This window comes from Aulonocara sp. 'chitande type north' Nkhata Bay, linkage group LG11 (genome assembly GCF_057382095.1).
Source record: "Aulonocara sp. 'chitande type north' Nkhata Bay isolate Kocher_YH1m ecotype deep benthic linkage group LG11, A_spYH_male_GT1.1, whole genome shotgun sequence".
NCBI lineage: Eukaryota > Metazoa > Chordata > Actinopteri > Cichliformes > Cichlidae > Aulonocara > Aulonocara sp. 'chitande type north' Nkhata Bay.
In genome coordinates this window covers 12,589,435-12,609,049 of record NC_141354.1, presented here as the reverse complement: position 1 = coordinate 12,609,049, position 19,615 = coordinate 12,589,435, and the positions used below count along the sequence as shown (strand labels likewise).

Sequence of the window (19,615 nt, the reverse complement as noted above, 5' to 3'; positions counted from 1 at the left end):
GCCACTTTTTCTCTTTGCCGTGGCAACCCAGGCCAAGTAGCTCTGGTCACCCAAACATGTTCAAGGTGCTCCATGGCCATATGTTTGCTCACTGGGGAGCGAAGTGGGGAAGAGCTGGACTGTATGACCTTCATCCAGGTTGAGCAATGAATACTCTAGGCTCTGCTCACTTGGGTTCATGCCAGGTGAACACAGTAGTCGAGCATCCCAGACATGCAACTGGATCCCAGCAAGAATTTCACCGTACAAGAGGTGGAAAAACAAAAGGGTGTAACTGTTGGGAACTGTTAGGAGCAGAAGCTCAAAGTGGTGTTTACGGGGTGATGTACATTAAAAAAAGGCTAAATTGTTTTGTCTTTTTAAAGATGTTTGCATATAGTTAGTTCATATATAAAGGGTTGGATTGTTAAGACTTTACCAAATTCAGAGGACATCCTGTCCTGATATGTCACAACACCAATCTTAGCACGGAAACTGCAGACAAACTGGTCATAGTGCAGCATTTGCTTGGCATGGCCTCAGAATTTGGCATTTCAACAACCCTTTTGATTTCCTCTAAGTCCAACTCCAACTTCCATTTTTCAGGTTGTTTCATTATTTGATATCAATTCCCCGTTTAGAAATATTCAGCTCTGGCAATTTCCAGAAACGCTGTGGCAGAAATGCCTCACACAGTAGCAGTAGTTCCCTGTTTTAGTTCTCTTGGGTGACAGGCAAAAGTGTTGTGGTTTTACAAGCACTGCGTCAAGATTCTAAAAATAATCTGTGACTTTTTCTTTCAGTCGCGGCATTTTCACTATTACAATTAAATGGCAGTTTTTAAATGACTGTATCTAGTTCAATTGATTTTAATAACAAATGTCAGAACAATATATATATTTATTTATTATTATATGTGTAACTGAAAAAGTGTTTATCACAGTTTGTCATCCTTCTATATATAACATGTTTATACATTTCATGTATGCTTAAAATCCACAGTAATTAAATGTCATTGTTCCCCAGTGGCCTTCCCTTACATCATTTCTACGCATTGCTTCGTTTTAACCTCTTTAACACGTACAACCTCTTGAATTATTCCATCTGCATGGGTGCAAAGTAAGCAACAGATTAAACCTGAGCTGATAACTCAAAATGTCGGCATAGTTGAGTCAACAAGGGACCTTTATGGGAAGGGAAAGGGCTGAAGGAAAATGCCATTACTCTCCAGATAATTTAAACATGTGTTGGCATTTATCTTGGTGGTCCATGTCCGAACACTAATGACAAACTCTTGTTATTAGTGGACTGAATCAAAGCCAAAGGCATGCCCACCCAAAACTTTAATCCCTTAATGTTCCCCACTCTCTAATTTGGTATTACAAAAAATTATGCTCAATTCATAGGTACAGCATTTCTTCAAAGTAAGTATAAATAGAGTGTAACAAAACACATATTTGACATGGTTTGGTGTTTTTTTTTCTTCGTTTTTTTTTACATCTCTCTTTCTGTCTTTCCATCATGGTCGTTCACCACCAAACTTTGTTTTCGTGGGAAGATTAAATATTTCTGCTTGAGAAAACCCTTTAAACTATGAAATGACTGCTGTCACTGACACACAGAACCCCCATCTGTACACACACACATCACGCTCCCCTGATTTTGGATGGATAGATGGTTGGGAAGGGAGGGGGGGGCAGAAATATATAATCTCCTGAAAAGAATGAGGCCCTCTGGGATTTTGTCAAAGTGGCCCCTCTCTGCACCAGGATTGGAAGAGAGCGGGGAGGGAGTGCTGGTGGTGTTCTTGCTTGGGTGGGAGGTGGGGAGTGGGGGGCTAAAACATGGCCTCTCCACACTGTAACCTGAGCCAGAAGGGGGCCAATCTGTCAAATAATTAGCTGTTGCCTGGCACAAAGGTTTTATTTGCAGGAATTTCATCGAGGCAGGATTGAATAATATGTCTGTGTATTGTGCGGGGTCATGGGAACATCATCTCTTACTGGTGGGCCATAAAAGACGGCTAAATGATAATGAGAAAAGGCTCTGGTAATTCAATTCCTCAAGCGTTGGTTTCCATCCTTTTTCCTCCCCCACCCCTCCTCTCTTCCTTTCTCGCTGTCTTTCTGTCCTTTTTTTCTCTGCCCGGCTAATTGCGGAACTTCATGTTGATGTTGAAGTGGCTTTATTCAGTCTGCATGAAAACACGCACACAGTGTGCTTTAGCTGCAAAGAAAGAAGATGGTTTTAGATCATTTTTTTATTCACTCCACTCTTATTGATTTTTATGTAGTATAGAGTTCATGAAAGACTAACTAAATATACAGGATTTGCCTCTCCAAGATCTAAAGCTTTGTCATGCAAACAGTGGAAAATAACAGAGGTGGGACCAAGTCATTGTTTTGCAAGTCTCAAGTAAGTCTCAAGTCTTTATCCTCAAGTCTCAAGTCAAGTCTCAAGTAATGTCAGGCAAGTCAGAGTCGAGTCTCAAGTCACTGGTGTAAAAGTCCGAGTCAAGTCACAAGTCTGAAACTTTGAATTTCAAGTCCTTTCGAGTCTTTAAAAAAAAAACAACGAAAAAATAATGTTGCAGTTATGCTAAATGTAAATATTAGACCATGTAATTTAAAATCTGTGTTTTTCTCAACACATGACAAAATAGTGAACTTAGAAAATATACACAAATTGTGAAATTGCACCTCTTTAAAATGCAGCTCAATTAAACTTAGCTCCAAGAATAATTTTCACCGACAGTTCTGAGATAAGCTGCATGTTATTCTTGGATGCGGTTGTAGGACCGGCTTTAAAATCGCATGACAAAAATATCATACACATTAAAAAAAAACTGTATCACCAACATAGCCTGGACAACATTTGCTAGTTAGATGAAGTCAGCTATCTCATCGTAGCATATTTATATGCATATTTATAATCATACGGTTCTTGGAGTGAGTGCATACACTCATGAAGTTTAGTAACTTCAGGTCACTGCAACAAGCCCAGGTACAGTTTACCGACAGATGGGTGCAGGACCTTGAAATGCACCGTGTAGAACGAAAGACCATCGTACGTATCATAAGTTTACCAGTCTCACAAATTGTCGTCATAAATACACATTCATTAACCGTTTATTAATAGGACCTTTGAGCTCAACGGTAATTAATTAGCAGTGGAAATAATTTCTGGTGTAAAAGTCATTGGTGTAAAAGTCCAATCACAGAAATGTAGCAGTGACAACAATATTGTATGCTGTAATCGTACTGGGCAATTAGTGATACAAAAAACCTGTTTTATCCTGTGAATAAAAGCATATGTTTTTGTCAATGTACCATAATAACAGAAGCGAAACGCAATATTGTGTCAGGACAATTCACTATTTATGCACAATAAATAAAGGAGCATAGCGCGACAATTTCTGTTCAGCGCCAGACTTGCTTGTAACCTATATCACTAATTATGTTATGAAAATGACGTGTTAACTACTAAAAAACACTGACCTTCGTGTAAATGCTTGGAGCAGACTAACCTGTGAGCTGGAGGGTTCTGGGACGTTATATTTGGTCTTAGAATGGCTGCAATCCAGGCCATCCGTCGCCTCTTTGTTACTTCGGAAACATGGCTGAACAATTTCTCTTCAACGACGTAATCCAATAACAACCGATCTCTTTACCCGTCGGCTTCCCGTGGCTGTCATGCGACCGGCTATTGCAGTTAATGATACAACAGCTTCTTGCCATTTTTGTGTTTCTTTTTATCGCTGTGTAACTGATTTTAATTGAAAGCCTGCGTGCGCTAGTACCGCTTGCCACAAGTTCCCAGAATCCTTTGCGGTTCTACCCGTGAATGACGTCACATTTTCAATCTCTATATAATATGCATGTTAAATTTTATATTTGGGGTAAAATATCAAGTCTTTTCAAGTAAACCGGTTCAAGTCCAATTCAAGTCCCAAGTCATTGGTGTAAAAGTCCAAGTCAAGTCACAAGTCTTAGAACATTTTTTCAAGTCAAGTCTAAAGTCATAAAATTAATGACTCGAGTCTGACTCGAGTCCAAGTCATGTGACTCGAGTCCACACCTCTGGAAAATAATAAATGAATGGGCATGTACATATACAAACATAACAGAAGCTATCAGAGAACAGATTTAAATGCATTTGATATTTTGCTGGTAAAATACAAATAAATAGATAATAAGTTGGATATGCTTCCCACTCCCAAACCCACTGGCTCAGTTGTCTTTTTGTACACTGACCTCTGACATCTGAGAGCAGCCGACCAGGAAGTGGATAGTGTTAAAAGGAATTGATTGGTTTGTGGTCTATAGATGATTGTTTATATCATTCCATACTGGAGGTTTGACCTTTGGCGACCCTTCTGTGGACCAATCCGCTGAGAGCCATGACCTGTATCCATTTGCAACGGCGCTAATTAGCTTTGACGGGTCTGGGTTTGCGTCGGGGTTGTAAAATGAAGCCCTGCAGTGCCCTGATTGAAGAAAGACCCGGCTACTCCACTTTGGGCCCACCATTTCCTCCCGCCAAATGTCAAACACATTAAACTTAATGTACCAGCAAATCTTACTCAATTATTTGTATGTTGTTGAGGTGTGTGTGTGTGTTTGCGCGCCCGTGTGGTGCCGCTAAATGGCGTTCATATGTCAGTGTATGTTCAGCTGTCTGAACACACTCAAGCATGCTGGTGTTTACATGTAAGCGGGGAGCGACAGAGTAGGAGACAGAGAGTTTGCTGTTTCACTGGCACGTCCATGTGGGATGAGGTTACACATCCTGCGACGCACTGCAGAGTGATGAGGAAACTTGCTTTTAAGTAAAATAATTGGTTTATTGCATCCTGTGATCTGGCTAATTGTAATGAAAGCAAGCTTACAATTTTCCAATTATAATTCTATGTCGATTCTGTTCCTCTCTAATAAAGAGGAGCACTGATGCAAAACAAAATGCCAGGACTCCATTTCCTGCTTGTGCCTTAGAGCTATTCAGAGATGAGGGATGTACACACCCTCCAAATATCAGCCCCAATACCCCACATAAAGCATCCGACTGACAAATGAGAGCAATACTAGCGTGAGGAAAGTGTTTCCGTGTACAGCACACTTTCACAAATCAAATGCAGACATTTTTTGGGAGAAAAAAAAGAAAAGAAATCATTTAAATTTCAGTATAAAATAATACATTATACATTAACAAAGTATGTAGCACAAAATGATTGGATCATGTGACAATGTGCTACTTTTTTTGTTACTCATCACCTAACTGACACGAGTCACTCTTTGTGCCTCTGACAAATCATCGGATAAAAATCTCCTCCCCTCACAGTCGTCGCCCCTCTCTCCCTGCTCCTCCTCCACACGGACAAGCGCACTTGTGCCTCTCGGTATCAGTCACTCATATGTCTCTCCACCCGGCCTGTCAGTCTCCTACTAAATTCCCTGGATCACAGTACATCTGACAGTATTTCATCTCGGATTTGAGGATAAGTGAGAGGATTTCAGTTCAAGCTGGGAGCTTAGCATGAAAATTCCGCTCAGTGTGAAAAGCTAGGCGTTTACACGATGTGGGAGCCCTCCAGTACCCCCCTGTTTTTTCCTCCTATACTATACCCTCTCTCTCTCTTTCCCTTGCTCTCTGTTGTTGATTTAGCTGTGAGTGGCTGCCTGACACAACACTGGGTAACTCCTCAAGGAGCTAAATACAGCTAACCCTGTTGCATAGTTATTCTATCCCTGGACTCCGAGGGGAAAAGAAAAAGGATGTATTTTAATTAAGCAAAACCCAGGGGCTTCAGTATTACTCTGGCCACACTGGGGGAAGACAGTGAGATGAAAAAAAGAAAGAATAATGTGTCAGGAAATAAACTGCAAGGTTTAAAGGTGCAGAAATCCAGGGGGTGGGTGGCAGGAGGAATTCTTACATTATCAGCTTTGATTTGACACGTTTTGAGTCTAAAACACTCGTTTTAGAAAATGGTTTATAAAAAAATATAAACCTGCAATTTTTGTGAGACAGTATATCTTCTCTTTCTTTTCCACACGTGAACATTCCGGTGCCGTTTTTTGCACCAGATTAGCATTTGCGCTCTGAATTTTGTGAACTGTTCAAAACTCAAATATGAAGCGATTCAGCTAATTTCCTGCAAGAAAAAATCGACCAGACGACACGCGATTTAAAACACATTTTCAAAGATGATGTTGCCCGTCGTCTTGCGTATAATCTCATTTAAATATAATTACAGTAATTACACTAATGCCTTCAAATTTCTGTGAAACGATCTCGTTAGCATGGGAGGGCTGCTCATGAGCTGACTTGAGTGTTGTACTCCTGCGTGTGTGTGGGTGCCAGATTTTGCTGCAGCATACATGTCTAACAGACTCTAATAACAGATGAAAGGAGAGCGTGGACCCCCTCCACCTCAACACGCACAAACACACATATTCTGCAGCCTAGGTTAACCCTGGAAATAAAGAAATAAAGGCAATACATGGAGAACCTGAGGAGAATCTTGAATGTCAGTTGCTGGTAGGAAAGATGGATTGCCTGAATTCTCCACCAATCACCAAACAACACATTGGCTGCAGCATTGATTGATGAAGTATTTAAGTCGTCAATCTCACATCACCTGCTTTTCTTTTCTCTCGTTCAGCCAAACGGCTTCAGAAAAGCTATGCTGTGTCTGCATGAACCCTGACCAACGGAAAGCGTCAAGGGTTTCTTTGAATTTCAAAAAAAAAAAAAACAAAAAAAACAACCCAAAAAAGGACTGGTGGTGAGGCCAAAATTTGGACAAACTTAATAGTTCGCAAAGAGACTGGGCTGACTGTAACATTTGTTGCAACCTACGCACTCACACAGTCACAATATGGAGAGAGTACCACTCCCAGTATTGAAGCAGTCCTTTTCTACACTGCAGATCATGCAAGCTCCACTGCTCTCACAGTGCCGTGGAAGAGGCTGCAGTGTATATAACTCAGTCCAATATTATTGATGACAAATCATGATTAACAATAACAATATTGATAAAAATGGTACATTAGCTCTCACCTCTGACCTTATTTGCGGACCTCTTTGTACTATATGATGTATTGAATTTCAAAATCATGCTTGAGTACACTTTGCTTTTAAAAAAGGAGGTGTCACGATAATGTGTTGACAGTACATTGGAGAGCATATACAGAACCACTGTTTTCTTGGAGTTACCCTGAAGACGCCATTGATCTGCCAGTTAACCTATTCTCCTGCAGTAGTTCAGCAGCAAAACCTAGGAGGAAAGCATCCCCCCCCCCTTGCCACCACCTCCACCACCACCACTCCACCTGGGCCATTGTTTCCCTTCCCTAATATGATACCCCCTGAAGGTTCTCCACAGACCTCATTTCTAATCAATGCATGTGGTTGGTGGGATCATCCTGTCTCTGCAAATTAATGACTTCACTTTTTTCTGTGGTTTCATTCCATCGATTTGTTTTATTAGCCCATTGATCTCCAAGCACCTCCTCCCCACCTAACCCAGCCCCAACCCTCTGCTTCTTCTTTACTTATCAATATGAGAGCTGATTGCATCACTTCTGGAAAAAAAAAGTGCTTCCTTCATCATGATGATGACGGAAACAAATATGTAGATTTGTGTGAGGTTTTTTTTTTGGTGATTGTACTTACTCTCTGTAAGTGCTTAATTGATTGACTTGTCCATAAAAGGTTCAATATATGTTATTTTCTCTCATGTTTTCTGTGAACATATGAGTCTCCAGGTTAAACTAATCTAGTTTCATTAGTTTAATACAACTGTCATGGTCTAAATCACTCAGACATTCATCTGGTCAGGGCTCGCTGGTCTTATTAACAGCCATATCTAACGCTCTCCTCTATAATTCCCTTTGAGATCTGAACAAAAGGATAGGAAGTGCTTTACTCTGACAAGTCAGACTTCACTTCACAGGAGGAATTACAGCTTTTCATTTTCTGTCACTGGAGCGTTTTAGTGAGGTGCCCCACTACCATAACGATGTTCTTTCTCTCTTGTTTTATGACTTGAGCCACGCACAAAGAGTTGATTCACAGTAATCACTTATGAAAACACAAATGCCCGTGTGTGTATGTAAGCGACAACCGCAAAAGTACACACACTATATATTCAAATACTGAGAGAAATATAGTCAGCGCCATTTGTGCCAGACACAAAAAATTACACCCTCAAGTCGAACAAAAACACACAAATTCCCAGAAGGGAAACAAAATTCAAATGTGTGGTCAGTCGAGTTAGCCCCGGTGTCCATTATTGCTTCTGTCAGAATCCATTAGGATAAACACAGTTTACATTCTCTGGACAACCGCAGTAGCATGTTGTCCTCTCACATGTGGCAGCCATATTACTTCTGTCCTTCCCAAGCCATCAGATAGTGGCACATGCCATCTAGGAAACAAAACCTCAAGTAATGCTAAAGGCTGTAAAATTTTGGACTCCATTAATCATCTCTTTTCCTCTCTCACTTGAAAAAAAAACAAAAAAAAAACCCAGAAAAACTCACCGTATTTTATTTTGGCTCTGAAAATAAATCAATATCTAGAGAATGTCCGTGTTCAAAGATGAGAGAGCGACTATCAAGCACCCAGCTCTCTCGACCAAAGTGCATGTTTATCCAGCTTGTGGGAATTCCTGTTCCTCAGGATGGATCTGGAGTAGTCATGATTGGCGATGTTCCCGTCCCACCCTGGCTGGCCCTTTCATGAAAACCGTATCCAACACAGAAGACTGCTCACTTTTCCTCAGCTCACAGATATTACACTTTTAAACTGGCAGCAGGAGATATTGCTACTGAGTTTACACTACAAAAGAAAATGGATATGATCCCTGACAAACACATTCACATCTGCACATGCGGTTATTCAGAGTGAACATATGTGACACATCAGACTGTCGTAGCTTTGCATGCAAGTGAACCAGCAAGACTTAGAGTCAGCAAAAGTCTCTGCTGCTTTTGCCTTTTACTTTCTTCTACAGATCTATAATTCCACATCCTCAAGTAATTCTTTACCTTCACCCCTTCAAAAATCCTCTTTCAGTAAAGCTCATCAAAATTGCACTCTCTTTCCACACTACAGCAAGTCTACACTGTGACCTTCACAAAGCAATAACTGCCAGCATGATAGATACACTGTATACACAAAGCATTTACATATGTTTGTCTGAACACGCCTTTATAATGTTTATGTTATCTTTATAATAATTTTACCTCTACGCTAGGCCTGCGATTTGAGTCATAAAGAATCATCTAAGCAAACAGATAGGTAAGTTTAGATAGGGTTAGCTGCTACTACATCCCTGCATCTCCTGTCTTTACGTCTTTACATAAATCCTTTCAGGGCTTCTGGCAGCAGTTTCCTGCTCTTTCATCTGGCTCCCTTGTGGTAGGACTATTAGCCCGGCCTGTTTACCTGCAAGTGTTTGGAAGGCAGCTGGCTTTGGACACTCAGTGCCTGCATAGGGCCAGGGGCTGCTGGGACCTGGGAACGCTGGCACCAAATACCGATGGGTAATTAGACCTTCATTCGAGAGCGAATGTGGCAAGCATTAGACACAAGGCTCTTTCCGGTTCAATTCATATCTCCATCCTGCCTTCCTTTCCCTTCTAACAACCATGCACCATCCTCTTTTTTTTTTCTTTTTCCGGTCTTACACAATCCATAATGGCAGGCCAGTATTTTAATGTATGTTAGAGCAGGAAAAAAAGATCAGCAAGAGGTCAGCAAGTGATCAGTGTCAGGTAAGTATATAATTTTTATATAAATCTCTAAGACAATCATTTTGAAAAGAAAGGGACATGTGGGGCAGTGGGGAAATTAAAAGCAATAGTCTAACGTCACTTGAATTTTGAGTTTTAATTGCTTAAACACTACAAAATATTTGAATTACATGGAGAATCTATCATGAAAAATCTTAAGTGTCTGTGCGCTTCTTAGGTCCTTTCTGGGAATGAGATCTTTATGCTTAAAAATGAAACCAGGGCAGACATGTGCAATAATAAAAGCAGAAGTGTAGCTGAAGTACCAACCTTCTCAAAAAAAAAACATTCTCAATAAAAGAATAAATAAGTAAATAAGCACAAAACCAGACAACAAATTTTAAAAAAGGGTAGATACATACATACAGTACATCATACAATTTCTTTCATTTCAAGAACACTTTTAATTCACGCTGTCAGCTTAATCCATTTTTATGTGGGTCTTTTTTGTGGCATTTAGCAGTTTCCTTCACTTGTGAGAAACATGACAGTGGTTGTTTCTCATGTGAGAGGAAAACTATTGAGAGGCCCCTTCTAGTTTTGCGGTGAAAGGTGACATAACCCATAATTCCACTAAAACCACAATGTTCTTTTATCAGATGTTCCTCTCTGATACTGTGAGGGTGGTTCACATGATGCTAACCAAAGGACTGAACTTCAGAAAATGCACAAAGGTACTTATGTTCAAGTCATTATGTGGGGCATTAGAAAATAGGCAACGTAGCAGGTAAAGTATAATATAGATGAAATCATAAAATTTTAAGCAAGTTATTCAAGAAGCTTGTTCGCTCTACTTCTCAATCTTTAAGTGGTTGGCCAGTGTAACTAATACAGTTTGTGAGTGTGAATTATTAACTTACTGTGTAAAGGCAGCAGTTAATTTGTTATATTAGATTTATCTGGGTTTTTTTTGCAAATGGTTTAACAGAATAAAAGATAATGCTGAAGTTCAAAAGCACACACTGGTGCCTGCTAACAATGGCTAGCTACTGACACAGCTAGCAGTCAAAGGTAACTTGTTTAGCTCCCTCTAAACAAAAATATTTTATATTACACTATTTTTTACAAAAGGAGTGAATGTAAGTGTGTTAGTGTCATTTTTAAATCATTGTGTTATCTGTTATCTTACAGTAAAACTGATTTAATCTATTTAGTCTCATAAATGCTAACATTGTGCTAGCACTTTTATACTGAATATCCATTTACGTATACACGAAAGGACAGCCTCCCTCAATGGCATCCATTATCAAAAGATAACTACAAAAAATATGAGAAGCCTTGTTATAACAGGGCAGTAGCTTACATCAGTGTAAAAGAAGCAGCTGGTTATCAGACAAGGTAGAGACAAGCAGGGGCTTGACCCAAGATGCAACATCCCAGACAAAACATGCTGTGCAGGCTCCTCACAAGGTTAAGCTACTTTATACCGTGAAACTACAAATTTAAAGTGTTATCATCTACTTTTATTTAAAAAACCCCCCAAAAAGATTACCTAGGCTACGTTTGTGCTTACATCTGACTTAAGCGGTGTCACTGGATATATTGCTGTGTCACTACAATTGCATTATAATGCTGCTGCTTCTGCTGTTGGCACCTTGTTGCAATAGAATCACACTTTGAATTAGGTTGTGTGTCATCACTGACAGCAGCTCATTGGAAAAGAAGGATGGAAATGCCCTGCATTTACTCACCCTTATAAATGCTGCTGCCCACACGCATCAATAAAACCTTATTCAGTATTTTTTTTTCCTGTTTCACCAGAAATAATATTATTGCAAATTTTATTGAAACTTTGTAATATAGTTTTGAGACCCCCACCCCTAATTACAACAAAACAAGCTCCATTCACTTATATCTCATGGGCGCCCCCTAGAAAACTGGAAGTTATAGAACTTGGAGTTAAATATCTCTGGTGTCACAAAGCCTGCGACTTGTAATTTATCGGGTGGTGACATCTCCAAACCAAGGAAACAATAATATAAAATAAAATGAGACATAAAATTAAAGTTGAATTTAAAAAAGATGAATTGAAATATTATAATAACACATATCCAATAAAATAAAATCTTTTTTTTTTATATTTAATTCATTTAATTAATACTGTTGCAGCTCCACACAGTGTGACACATACACATGTATATATCAGCTATTTAAATTCTGCTGATTAGAAACTGATTCCCCGAGTCCTTGTGTTACAGGTAAAGGGCTGTGAATAGCTGACAGGCTACTCTCTGCTCTACATGAATTGAATCTGAAGGCTGGGGAGGATGCAGCTTTTAGCGGTCAGGGAAAAACACTGGGTCCAAATTAGCATAAACAGGAGCACAAAAGAAACAGGGGATAAGAGCGAAACAGAAAACAGTGTTGTCAATAGGACCCCCCAGTGAGGAATTTCAATTTCATATATCTAATTATCCCTGTCAGATAGAAAGAAGTGACAAAAAGCTGTCTTTGTTCTCTGTCTTTATCTCCCGCATCTCTCTCAATTAATTTCAGCATACGAATATGACTAATTGTCTCTCTGCAGCTCTGAAGCCACATAAATAATAATTTCGACCCATGTTTGAGGGAGGGGTGGGATGTTCGTGCTTCGGTTTATGATATTTGGACACAATGGTTTGTGCATAATTCAGGTGATCACGTTAGCAGGCCGATCCAACCTCTCTGTAGACATCACCCTCTGCCCCACAGTCTTGTAGTCCGCATAATACCTCTATACTTTCCCTCTTTTGTAAACAAAAGCGTTATGTCTCTCATTTCTGTCACTGGGCTTGTTTCTTTGTTTAGAGTGGTGATATTAGCATCATAATCAGACAGAAAGAAAGAGGCGGCAGTGATGGTTGATTTATGCATGGTTTATGAGGAGAGACCAGCTAAACCAGTCAGCATCTGCTATGAATTTTCCAACATGTTTAGGTTTAGACATTCATGTTATAACTGAGTGATTTCAACATATAGTACTTTAGTAACTGATCTCTTTTCATTGGTTTATTTTCAAACTTGGGTGCTTTCAGTAATAGGCCTTTTTTTACTGTTTATATTGTAATTACAAGAAGCACTCAAACTGCTCTTACAACTTTTTCACTTCATCCAAATTTCTATACCCTTAAAGTATTGCACTTTGGTTTGTGACTCTGACGACTGTATAATTAATTGATATCCTATTCACTCTAAGAGACCATTTCCCTTGTATCAAGCAAACAAAAAAAATATATCAAGTGAGGACGAAGGACGAAAATATGCGCTCGTGAAAAGATGTTTTATCACTTACTGACACTGACATAAAAAGCTCTTGAAGGATGGCGCTGAAGTGATGACATTTGTTTATTCACTCAAATATGCCTAAAAAACAATCAGCACAACCTAAACACAATGAGCCAAACATCTGAAACCCGTCTAAACAAAGCGGCAGTCGAGCCTGTGCACTCCAACCATAAAACATACTCAGTCATTCACTCAAAGTGAGAGAGGGAGGGCAGCGAGGAGGGGGAGCGGGGGGGATGGTATTGTTACATTTCATTAGACACATTCCTTCTCTGTGGACTCTTGACCAGTTGCCATGGCAGTTCAGCTGACCACATTTCATATCAACTTCTCTTTCTCTCGGTCTCTAAGTCTTTCTTCCTTTGTTCTTTGTTTTATTTCGGTTTTAAACCAAGTGATTTTAATGACACTGCTCTCTTCAATACAACAGTATATTCAAGACATTATAAGAGATAGATTTGGCACTCAAGACTCCATTGCAACAGCAAAGATAATGGTAGAAATATAACTTCCATGAAATCGAAAAAGCTTTTAAAACTTTGTTTTTGAGGCATAACGGGTTGTAACTAGCATCTAGAAAAACTTCAATTCAATAAATATTAAAATGCCAATAAGGTTTGACTCGTTAAGTCGTTAAGGGCCAGTCACACAGGCCTAGAGTCCAGTCAGCAAATGTGGCAAACACTGTTTGTGGGGGGAAAATATGTCTTCCCCAACCAGGTGTGGGTGGCTGCTGGAGGTTGTTGGCAGTCGCTATGAAATCAATTGCTAAAGCCCCATTCAGGTGACCTGTAGTTACCAGATGGGTTACTGGTCTTGAAGGAAAAGAGTTTTACAACTAGTTGATGAGTGGTTGTGGAGGTGGCTGGCAGTTGCCAGTGTGAATTGAAATTGGTTGCAAAGAGATAAATGGTGCAGCATTAAAACCTCCTTGGGATTGTTTTGGTCACTAGCAGGTTGCTGTGGTTGCCACCAGTTTGCATGGAGGAGGCCAACTTGTCTGCAAACACTAATAAACGATTTGCCAAGGGGTAGTGAAAAGTGCTAGGCAGAGAGGAAATGGAGAATATTTGCTTTAAAAATAAATGTTGCACCTTACCGTTGCGATAAAATATTGCATCAATAAGGCACAACTTTTACTTTGAAAGTGAATGTTCTCCACTTCCACTTGGCATTACCCTTCTTCAAATTTCTGTACAGCTTGGAGATTAGATGGTTAAGGTTTAGAGGAAATTCACTGTCTTACATGCAAATTGCGAATGATCATGCCAATCTGCAACCAAATAAATCATAGATTTTTGGAGGTTTTTTGGGGTAGCTACGCTCTTTGTGACCAATTTCACCTTGTAAGAGCTAGCAAAGTCCAGTAAAGGCTAGCAAAGTCCAGACACCATTTGCCAACCAGTCAGTGAACTGAGCTTGCCAGGAGGTTGCTTGTCGGTTTCTACTCTAGGGACTAAGCCATTTTGATTCAAGATGAACGCCTGAAATATTTGTGGTTCTGCTTAAATGCAAATAAGATTCGCAGATCTGTGGGAATATTTATATCTCCAGTATTCAGCAAACAGCCAAAATGATATATTATGACATTCTGCTTACAGGTAGGTGAAAACCTTTAGTTACCTATAGTTAAGCGTCATCGGCAGAGAGATGACACTCTCGGTTATTCGGCAGCTACTTTCAAAGAATCAACCAAAAATGAACAGCAGAACCAGTAAACTGCTATGACAATGGTGCTACACTGATTCAGCAGTTTCAAATCTGCTGTAGCTTCATCTGCTTGAGAGCACCCCAAAGATGTAGGCAAGTGTACTTACCAATTTGTTGAGCTTACTGTATCCATAATGTGATTAGCAAGGCAATTGTTCAAGAGCGTTTATAGGATAAGTCACATGTTGATCGTGTCTGCACACTTTTCCACATGCCACACACCTGTGGGGTAAAGCAAAATGGAAACTTTATTTTGGAGCATAATATTCACAATTTAATAATAAGAAAGTAATAATAAAGACAGCTTTATGTTACATTACAGTGAAAAATAATACTGAAAATGAAACAAGTGGTTTGAAAAAATATCTTGTAGGTAGCACTTTTCTATTAAACTTTGCTTTAACACAACATCCAGGCAGGCAGCTTTCTTTCTCAACATTTGCATATTTTGGTGAGTCAACATCCTGAATCAAAAAAAGTGCCACCAATAAAAGCGTAACACTATGCAAAAATCCTTCAGGACGAAGGTCATTATTGACACCTGATGTAGCTAAACCCGAAAATGGAACTGAGTCGCATTCATATTAACAAAATGCAACCTGTCGTTCAAATCCAGGGGCACAGTTAGTCCAACTTTCCAAGCACCCATTAATTAGCATTTTTCCATCAACAGTCAAGTGTTTGCTAAAAAAAAAAGGGGGGGAAAAGGACGATAACAGAGGGAGACGAAATTAATTTGCATTCAGTGTATAAATAGTTCCAGGACAAGGGCTGTTAAGTTTGAAATTAACATGTAAACAGTTGGAAAGTCTGCCCTGCTACTCCTTATCCCCTTCTCCTTAACCCCCACCTCTGGTTCCCTTTTAGCGCCTTGATAAATATACATAAAGCCCCACACAAAGACCGCCTTGTTCCTTCAAATGGGCTACTTTTTAATGGAGACATATATTTCCAGGATTATATCAGCATTCAGTTGCAAATTTTTAGTTTTTAATACTCCAGTTGGGACAGTCTATGAATAAGAGTATCATTTGAATGCAAGGGAACACCTGGTGCTGAGGGGCTGGGCTTGGAGGGGGTTTTGAGCTGACCTGGTGACAGTGCCAAAGCTTCACTTGTTCCCAGAGTTTGCATTCAGATTCTCCCAGACTCGGTCATCGCTATGATACTGTAGAGTGCACATTTAAAGTTATTCTCCTGTCTTATAAATGCCAAAGACATGGCGCGATGACGGCTGCTACATTTGAAGTTGGAGGCGTGAACAGTGTGAGCTCAAAAAGTTGGAAACTCTTAAAGTGGAATTATCCAATATTGCCACGCAGCAGCTGAGAATTTCTTTTATTTCTGAAGTAGTGTTTTCAGTGCCGCGATCTGTCGTACAACTATATATTAACTACATTTTTGCTTATGAACCTTTGAAAATCATCATTATTATTTTACTTTTGCAAACACCTGCTGCTTCTGGTTTATGCCGATTGGTTAAAACACAAACAAGAACTCTGAATTCAAAACTGTTACGAGAAAACAAAGGGGAAATTTAAAAAAAACTTTCAGCTGTGCTTTTTTTGTTGTACATTACTTGGCTGCATGAGAACAGAAAGAGGTGAGGGGGAAGGTGGTGGTGGTGGTGGGGGGACTGTTTGGAGGAGGAGAGAGGCAGGGGTACAGGGTCTATTCGTATGCACCCCACATCCACTCAACACACAATCAGGCCTGTATTGCGTTTTGCAAATTTATACCCAGGATGTTGGTTTAGAGTGTTTCCCTGAAAAAAAGAAAAGGAGAAGGATTTTTTTTTTCAAGTAAGTGTCTGCTTTCATGAGCAAGAGTGATTGAGGCACACAAACAAACCTTTGTTTCCTAGCTCACAGATGCAAGGCCCGAGCTCTGATTTACACCCTACCCCAAGACACATTTCTACTTATTTTTAATACGTTGTGACTAAGACTTTATGAAAAATAGGCTTATTGAACACTCAACGTCATTTGTGGTCACCCCTCAAAAAATAAATAAATAAATAAATAAATAAAATGGTAATGCATGAGGAAATCACACTGTTAGCAATATCCACTCCACGCTGTGTATCCACTAGCCATTCAAACCAGCCTGTCTTCTCCCTCAAAATATTTGCACAGCCTCATGTTTGCAGTGACGGGAGAGCTGTACTCATGAGAAGACAATCCATAGCGAGACGCAGGCAGTCAAAGTCAAAGGCACGGAAAGCTGAAGCGAAGGGGTACCGAAGTGTTGAAAAGTTTGACACTGATTCGATGTGAATATTCATGTTTGGGTTTTACTAAAGCAAATGTAATAAGGCCGTGCAAACACTTATATCACATGTCATCGTAAAATATCAGTTTGACTGTATTTCTTCTACTTTCACCAAATGTTGTTTACAAAAAGAAATTGTATATTTGTGCAATACTTGCAATGTATTCTGCATCAGAGGAGTGGCGATGTCTTGACTAAATGTTTGCCACATCAAATCAATGGGTTATATTTGAGCTGAGAACACGGTCAAGTCGGTGAGGCTGCTGACAGCACGTTTACGTCAGTCCCAATTAATAATTAGTTTAATGATTTGAGCCCTTGACATGTGGCCCTCGACAAATGTGGGCAGGAAAATGCACACTCTGTGCCGTTTGCATAAATCTACCGTTTCAGCTCGAGCTGAGGGGGAAACAGAAGGACAGGAGAGAGTGAGAGAAAGCGAGAGAGCGCGCGAGAGAGAGGTGAGGGAATTATAGGACTCAGATGTGTGTGATTGGCGGTTCCCTTGGCTCCCAGGGTTAGAGAGTTCAGAGAAAAGCCGATTATTGCTCTCCCTCAGGTCAAGCCTTCATAAATAAACACGGGGAGAGCCCGAGGCACCGTGTTTTAGTATGATTAGCATATCATACAGGCTATCGACATGGTACTTATCATATTACAGCGCAGCCGTCCTCTGAGCACACGGAGGTTACATGTACGGGGCTGCTGAGCATACATCTCTGTTCATTAGAAGGCTCCTCGGGGAGAGAATAAATCATATCAGCACGTGGTTATACCAGCCCAGGCGTTTGACTCCGCCATACAGCGGATGTTAACCAGAGCCTTTAATAAGCTGGAGAAGAGCTGACAGTTAGCTTCAGACTGATGAACAGCGGAGGAGACGAGGGGCAACGATAGGGAGGATTGATAGTAGGAGGGAAGTACACTGAGAGGCAGAACTGTGGTACATGAAACTAATCTCTGGACCACTTTTCTGACACCTTACACTTGTGCTGGCCTCCTGAGTGTTTGGACCTGACTTCATCCTGGACACTTTTGAATCTGCATGCCAGCTGCATGTTAACTGGGTCCATTATGTCCTCAGCATTACAATTAATCTTACAATGAACCTTAAAGTTCTGCATGATTACCAATTACATGTTGGGACTAAGATACCAGAGGCCTTATTTCATTACAAAAAATATAAGTGAAATGAAACAAAAGGTACCATTTATATATATTTAAAAAGACAGAATTAGCATTAGTGTTTTTATCAAAGACGAGCAAATGACTAAACAAACTACTGAAGCTTCATCTAGATTCATCACTTGGCATCTGAAAAAGAGTACTCTCACCTGCCCAGTAGAGGTGGGTGGATTGATCCAGATATTGATAGTACCGATACAAATGCTAATACTATCAAAATACTATCACAATAGGATCGATACTTTGATACTATCTTCTAAGTTCAGTGTGTAGCCCAGTGAATTGTGCTTAAAGGTGTTTTGTTGTGTTAATTTGCTCGTGGTAAAGTTGTCATTTAAGCTAGTTTCTGTAAAGCTCAGTGAACAGCAGACACACAGCGTGCACAGTTCTATCCTAACAATCAGAAATTGTGGCTGGATTTACTGAGGAGAGTCAGCCTGTCATGATAGTGCAAACCATGAATGCTGCATGTATCAACAAGTACCAGTTCTAACAAAGTTAAAATAAAAATGCCTACTGGTTTTTTAAAAAAAAAGTAAAGCTGCTTTTTAAAGTAAGAAAAAAGTTTTAGTTACCAAATCTAACATAAGAAATGTCCAACCTGACTCAAGTCTAGGCTTTTTAGTAAGACTGGCAGACTTGAACTCAATGACTGTGGTCACTGGCTACTTGGAATTGTGATCCGGTGTAATAAAATATGAAAAGGGTGACAGATTTTGGTGCAGTGAACAGAAAAAATAATGTTTCTATGGATGATAAAATTAGCCCAGAAGGAATTATGACTGTGTCTTAAAACTGCACGGGATGGAAGTCACCCCAATTCTCAGACACGCTGCTCAGATTTCAATTTACGGCAAGCCTTTTCTCCTTAGCTACACAAGCTCAGCTCACAGACCAGGGGCCACAATTAGCAGCTAGCCATTCTGACCAGGGAGAAAGAGTTAATGACATCCGCACCTAAGCCCTCCTAAGCCTAGGGAGCCGGGGCACCGAGGAGCCTCAGTGCTCTCCTCCTTCCAGTCAAGCGTGGCCTCTTTAGGTGGTCCGCACACACACTGGAGGGGATGATATATTCTAACTGGTATTAAAATATCCTCCAGGAGGCCGGGCTGCCGGGGATGGCCAGCTGGGTGGATATACAGTAAGAGGCTACAATGCAAAAACGGGGATATTGGATGGGTGTTTTTCTTGTTTGGGCTTCATGGTGGTGGCACAAAGCTGGGATCAGTCAGGATGCCATGTCGCCTGGATAATCACACCCACCACTGGCATGGATCTTATGCCAGAGAGAGGAACAGCAAACATCAGAAGCATATATTTAGTTTTGAGACCTAACATTAAAAAATAGGAAAAAGTCTAAACAATATCAAGTTTAAGGTTTTTATTTGACCTCATCAGACTGTTTGCAA

At 40.1% G+C, this 19,615-nt stretch overlaps 1 long non-coding RNA gene across 2 annotated transcripts in view; it reads right to left on the bottom strand.

Annotated features, from left to right (window-relative positions):
* The window catches only part of LOC147318593 (uncharacterized), a 65,628-nt gene that overhangs the window by 17,125 nt on the left and 28,888 nt on the right, over positions 1 to 19,615 (bottom strand). For both annotated transcript variants that reach the window (XR_015131471.1, XR_015131470.1), the window contains exon 3: positions 14,858 to 14,972. This is a non-coding gene — a long non-coding RNA (uncharacterized LOC147318593). The remainder of the gene's footprint in view (positions 1 to 14,857; positions 14,973 to 19,615) is intronic.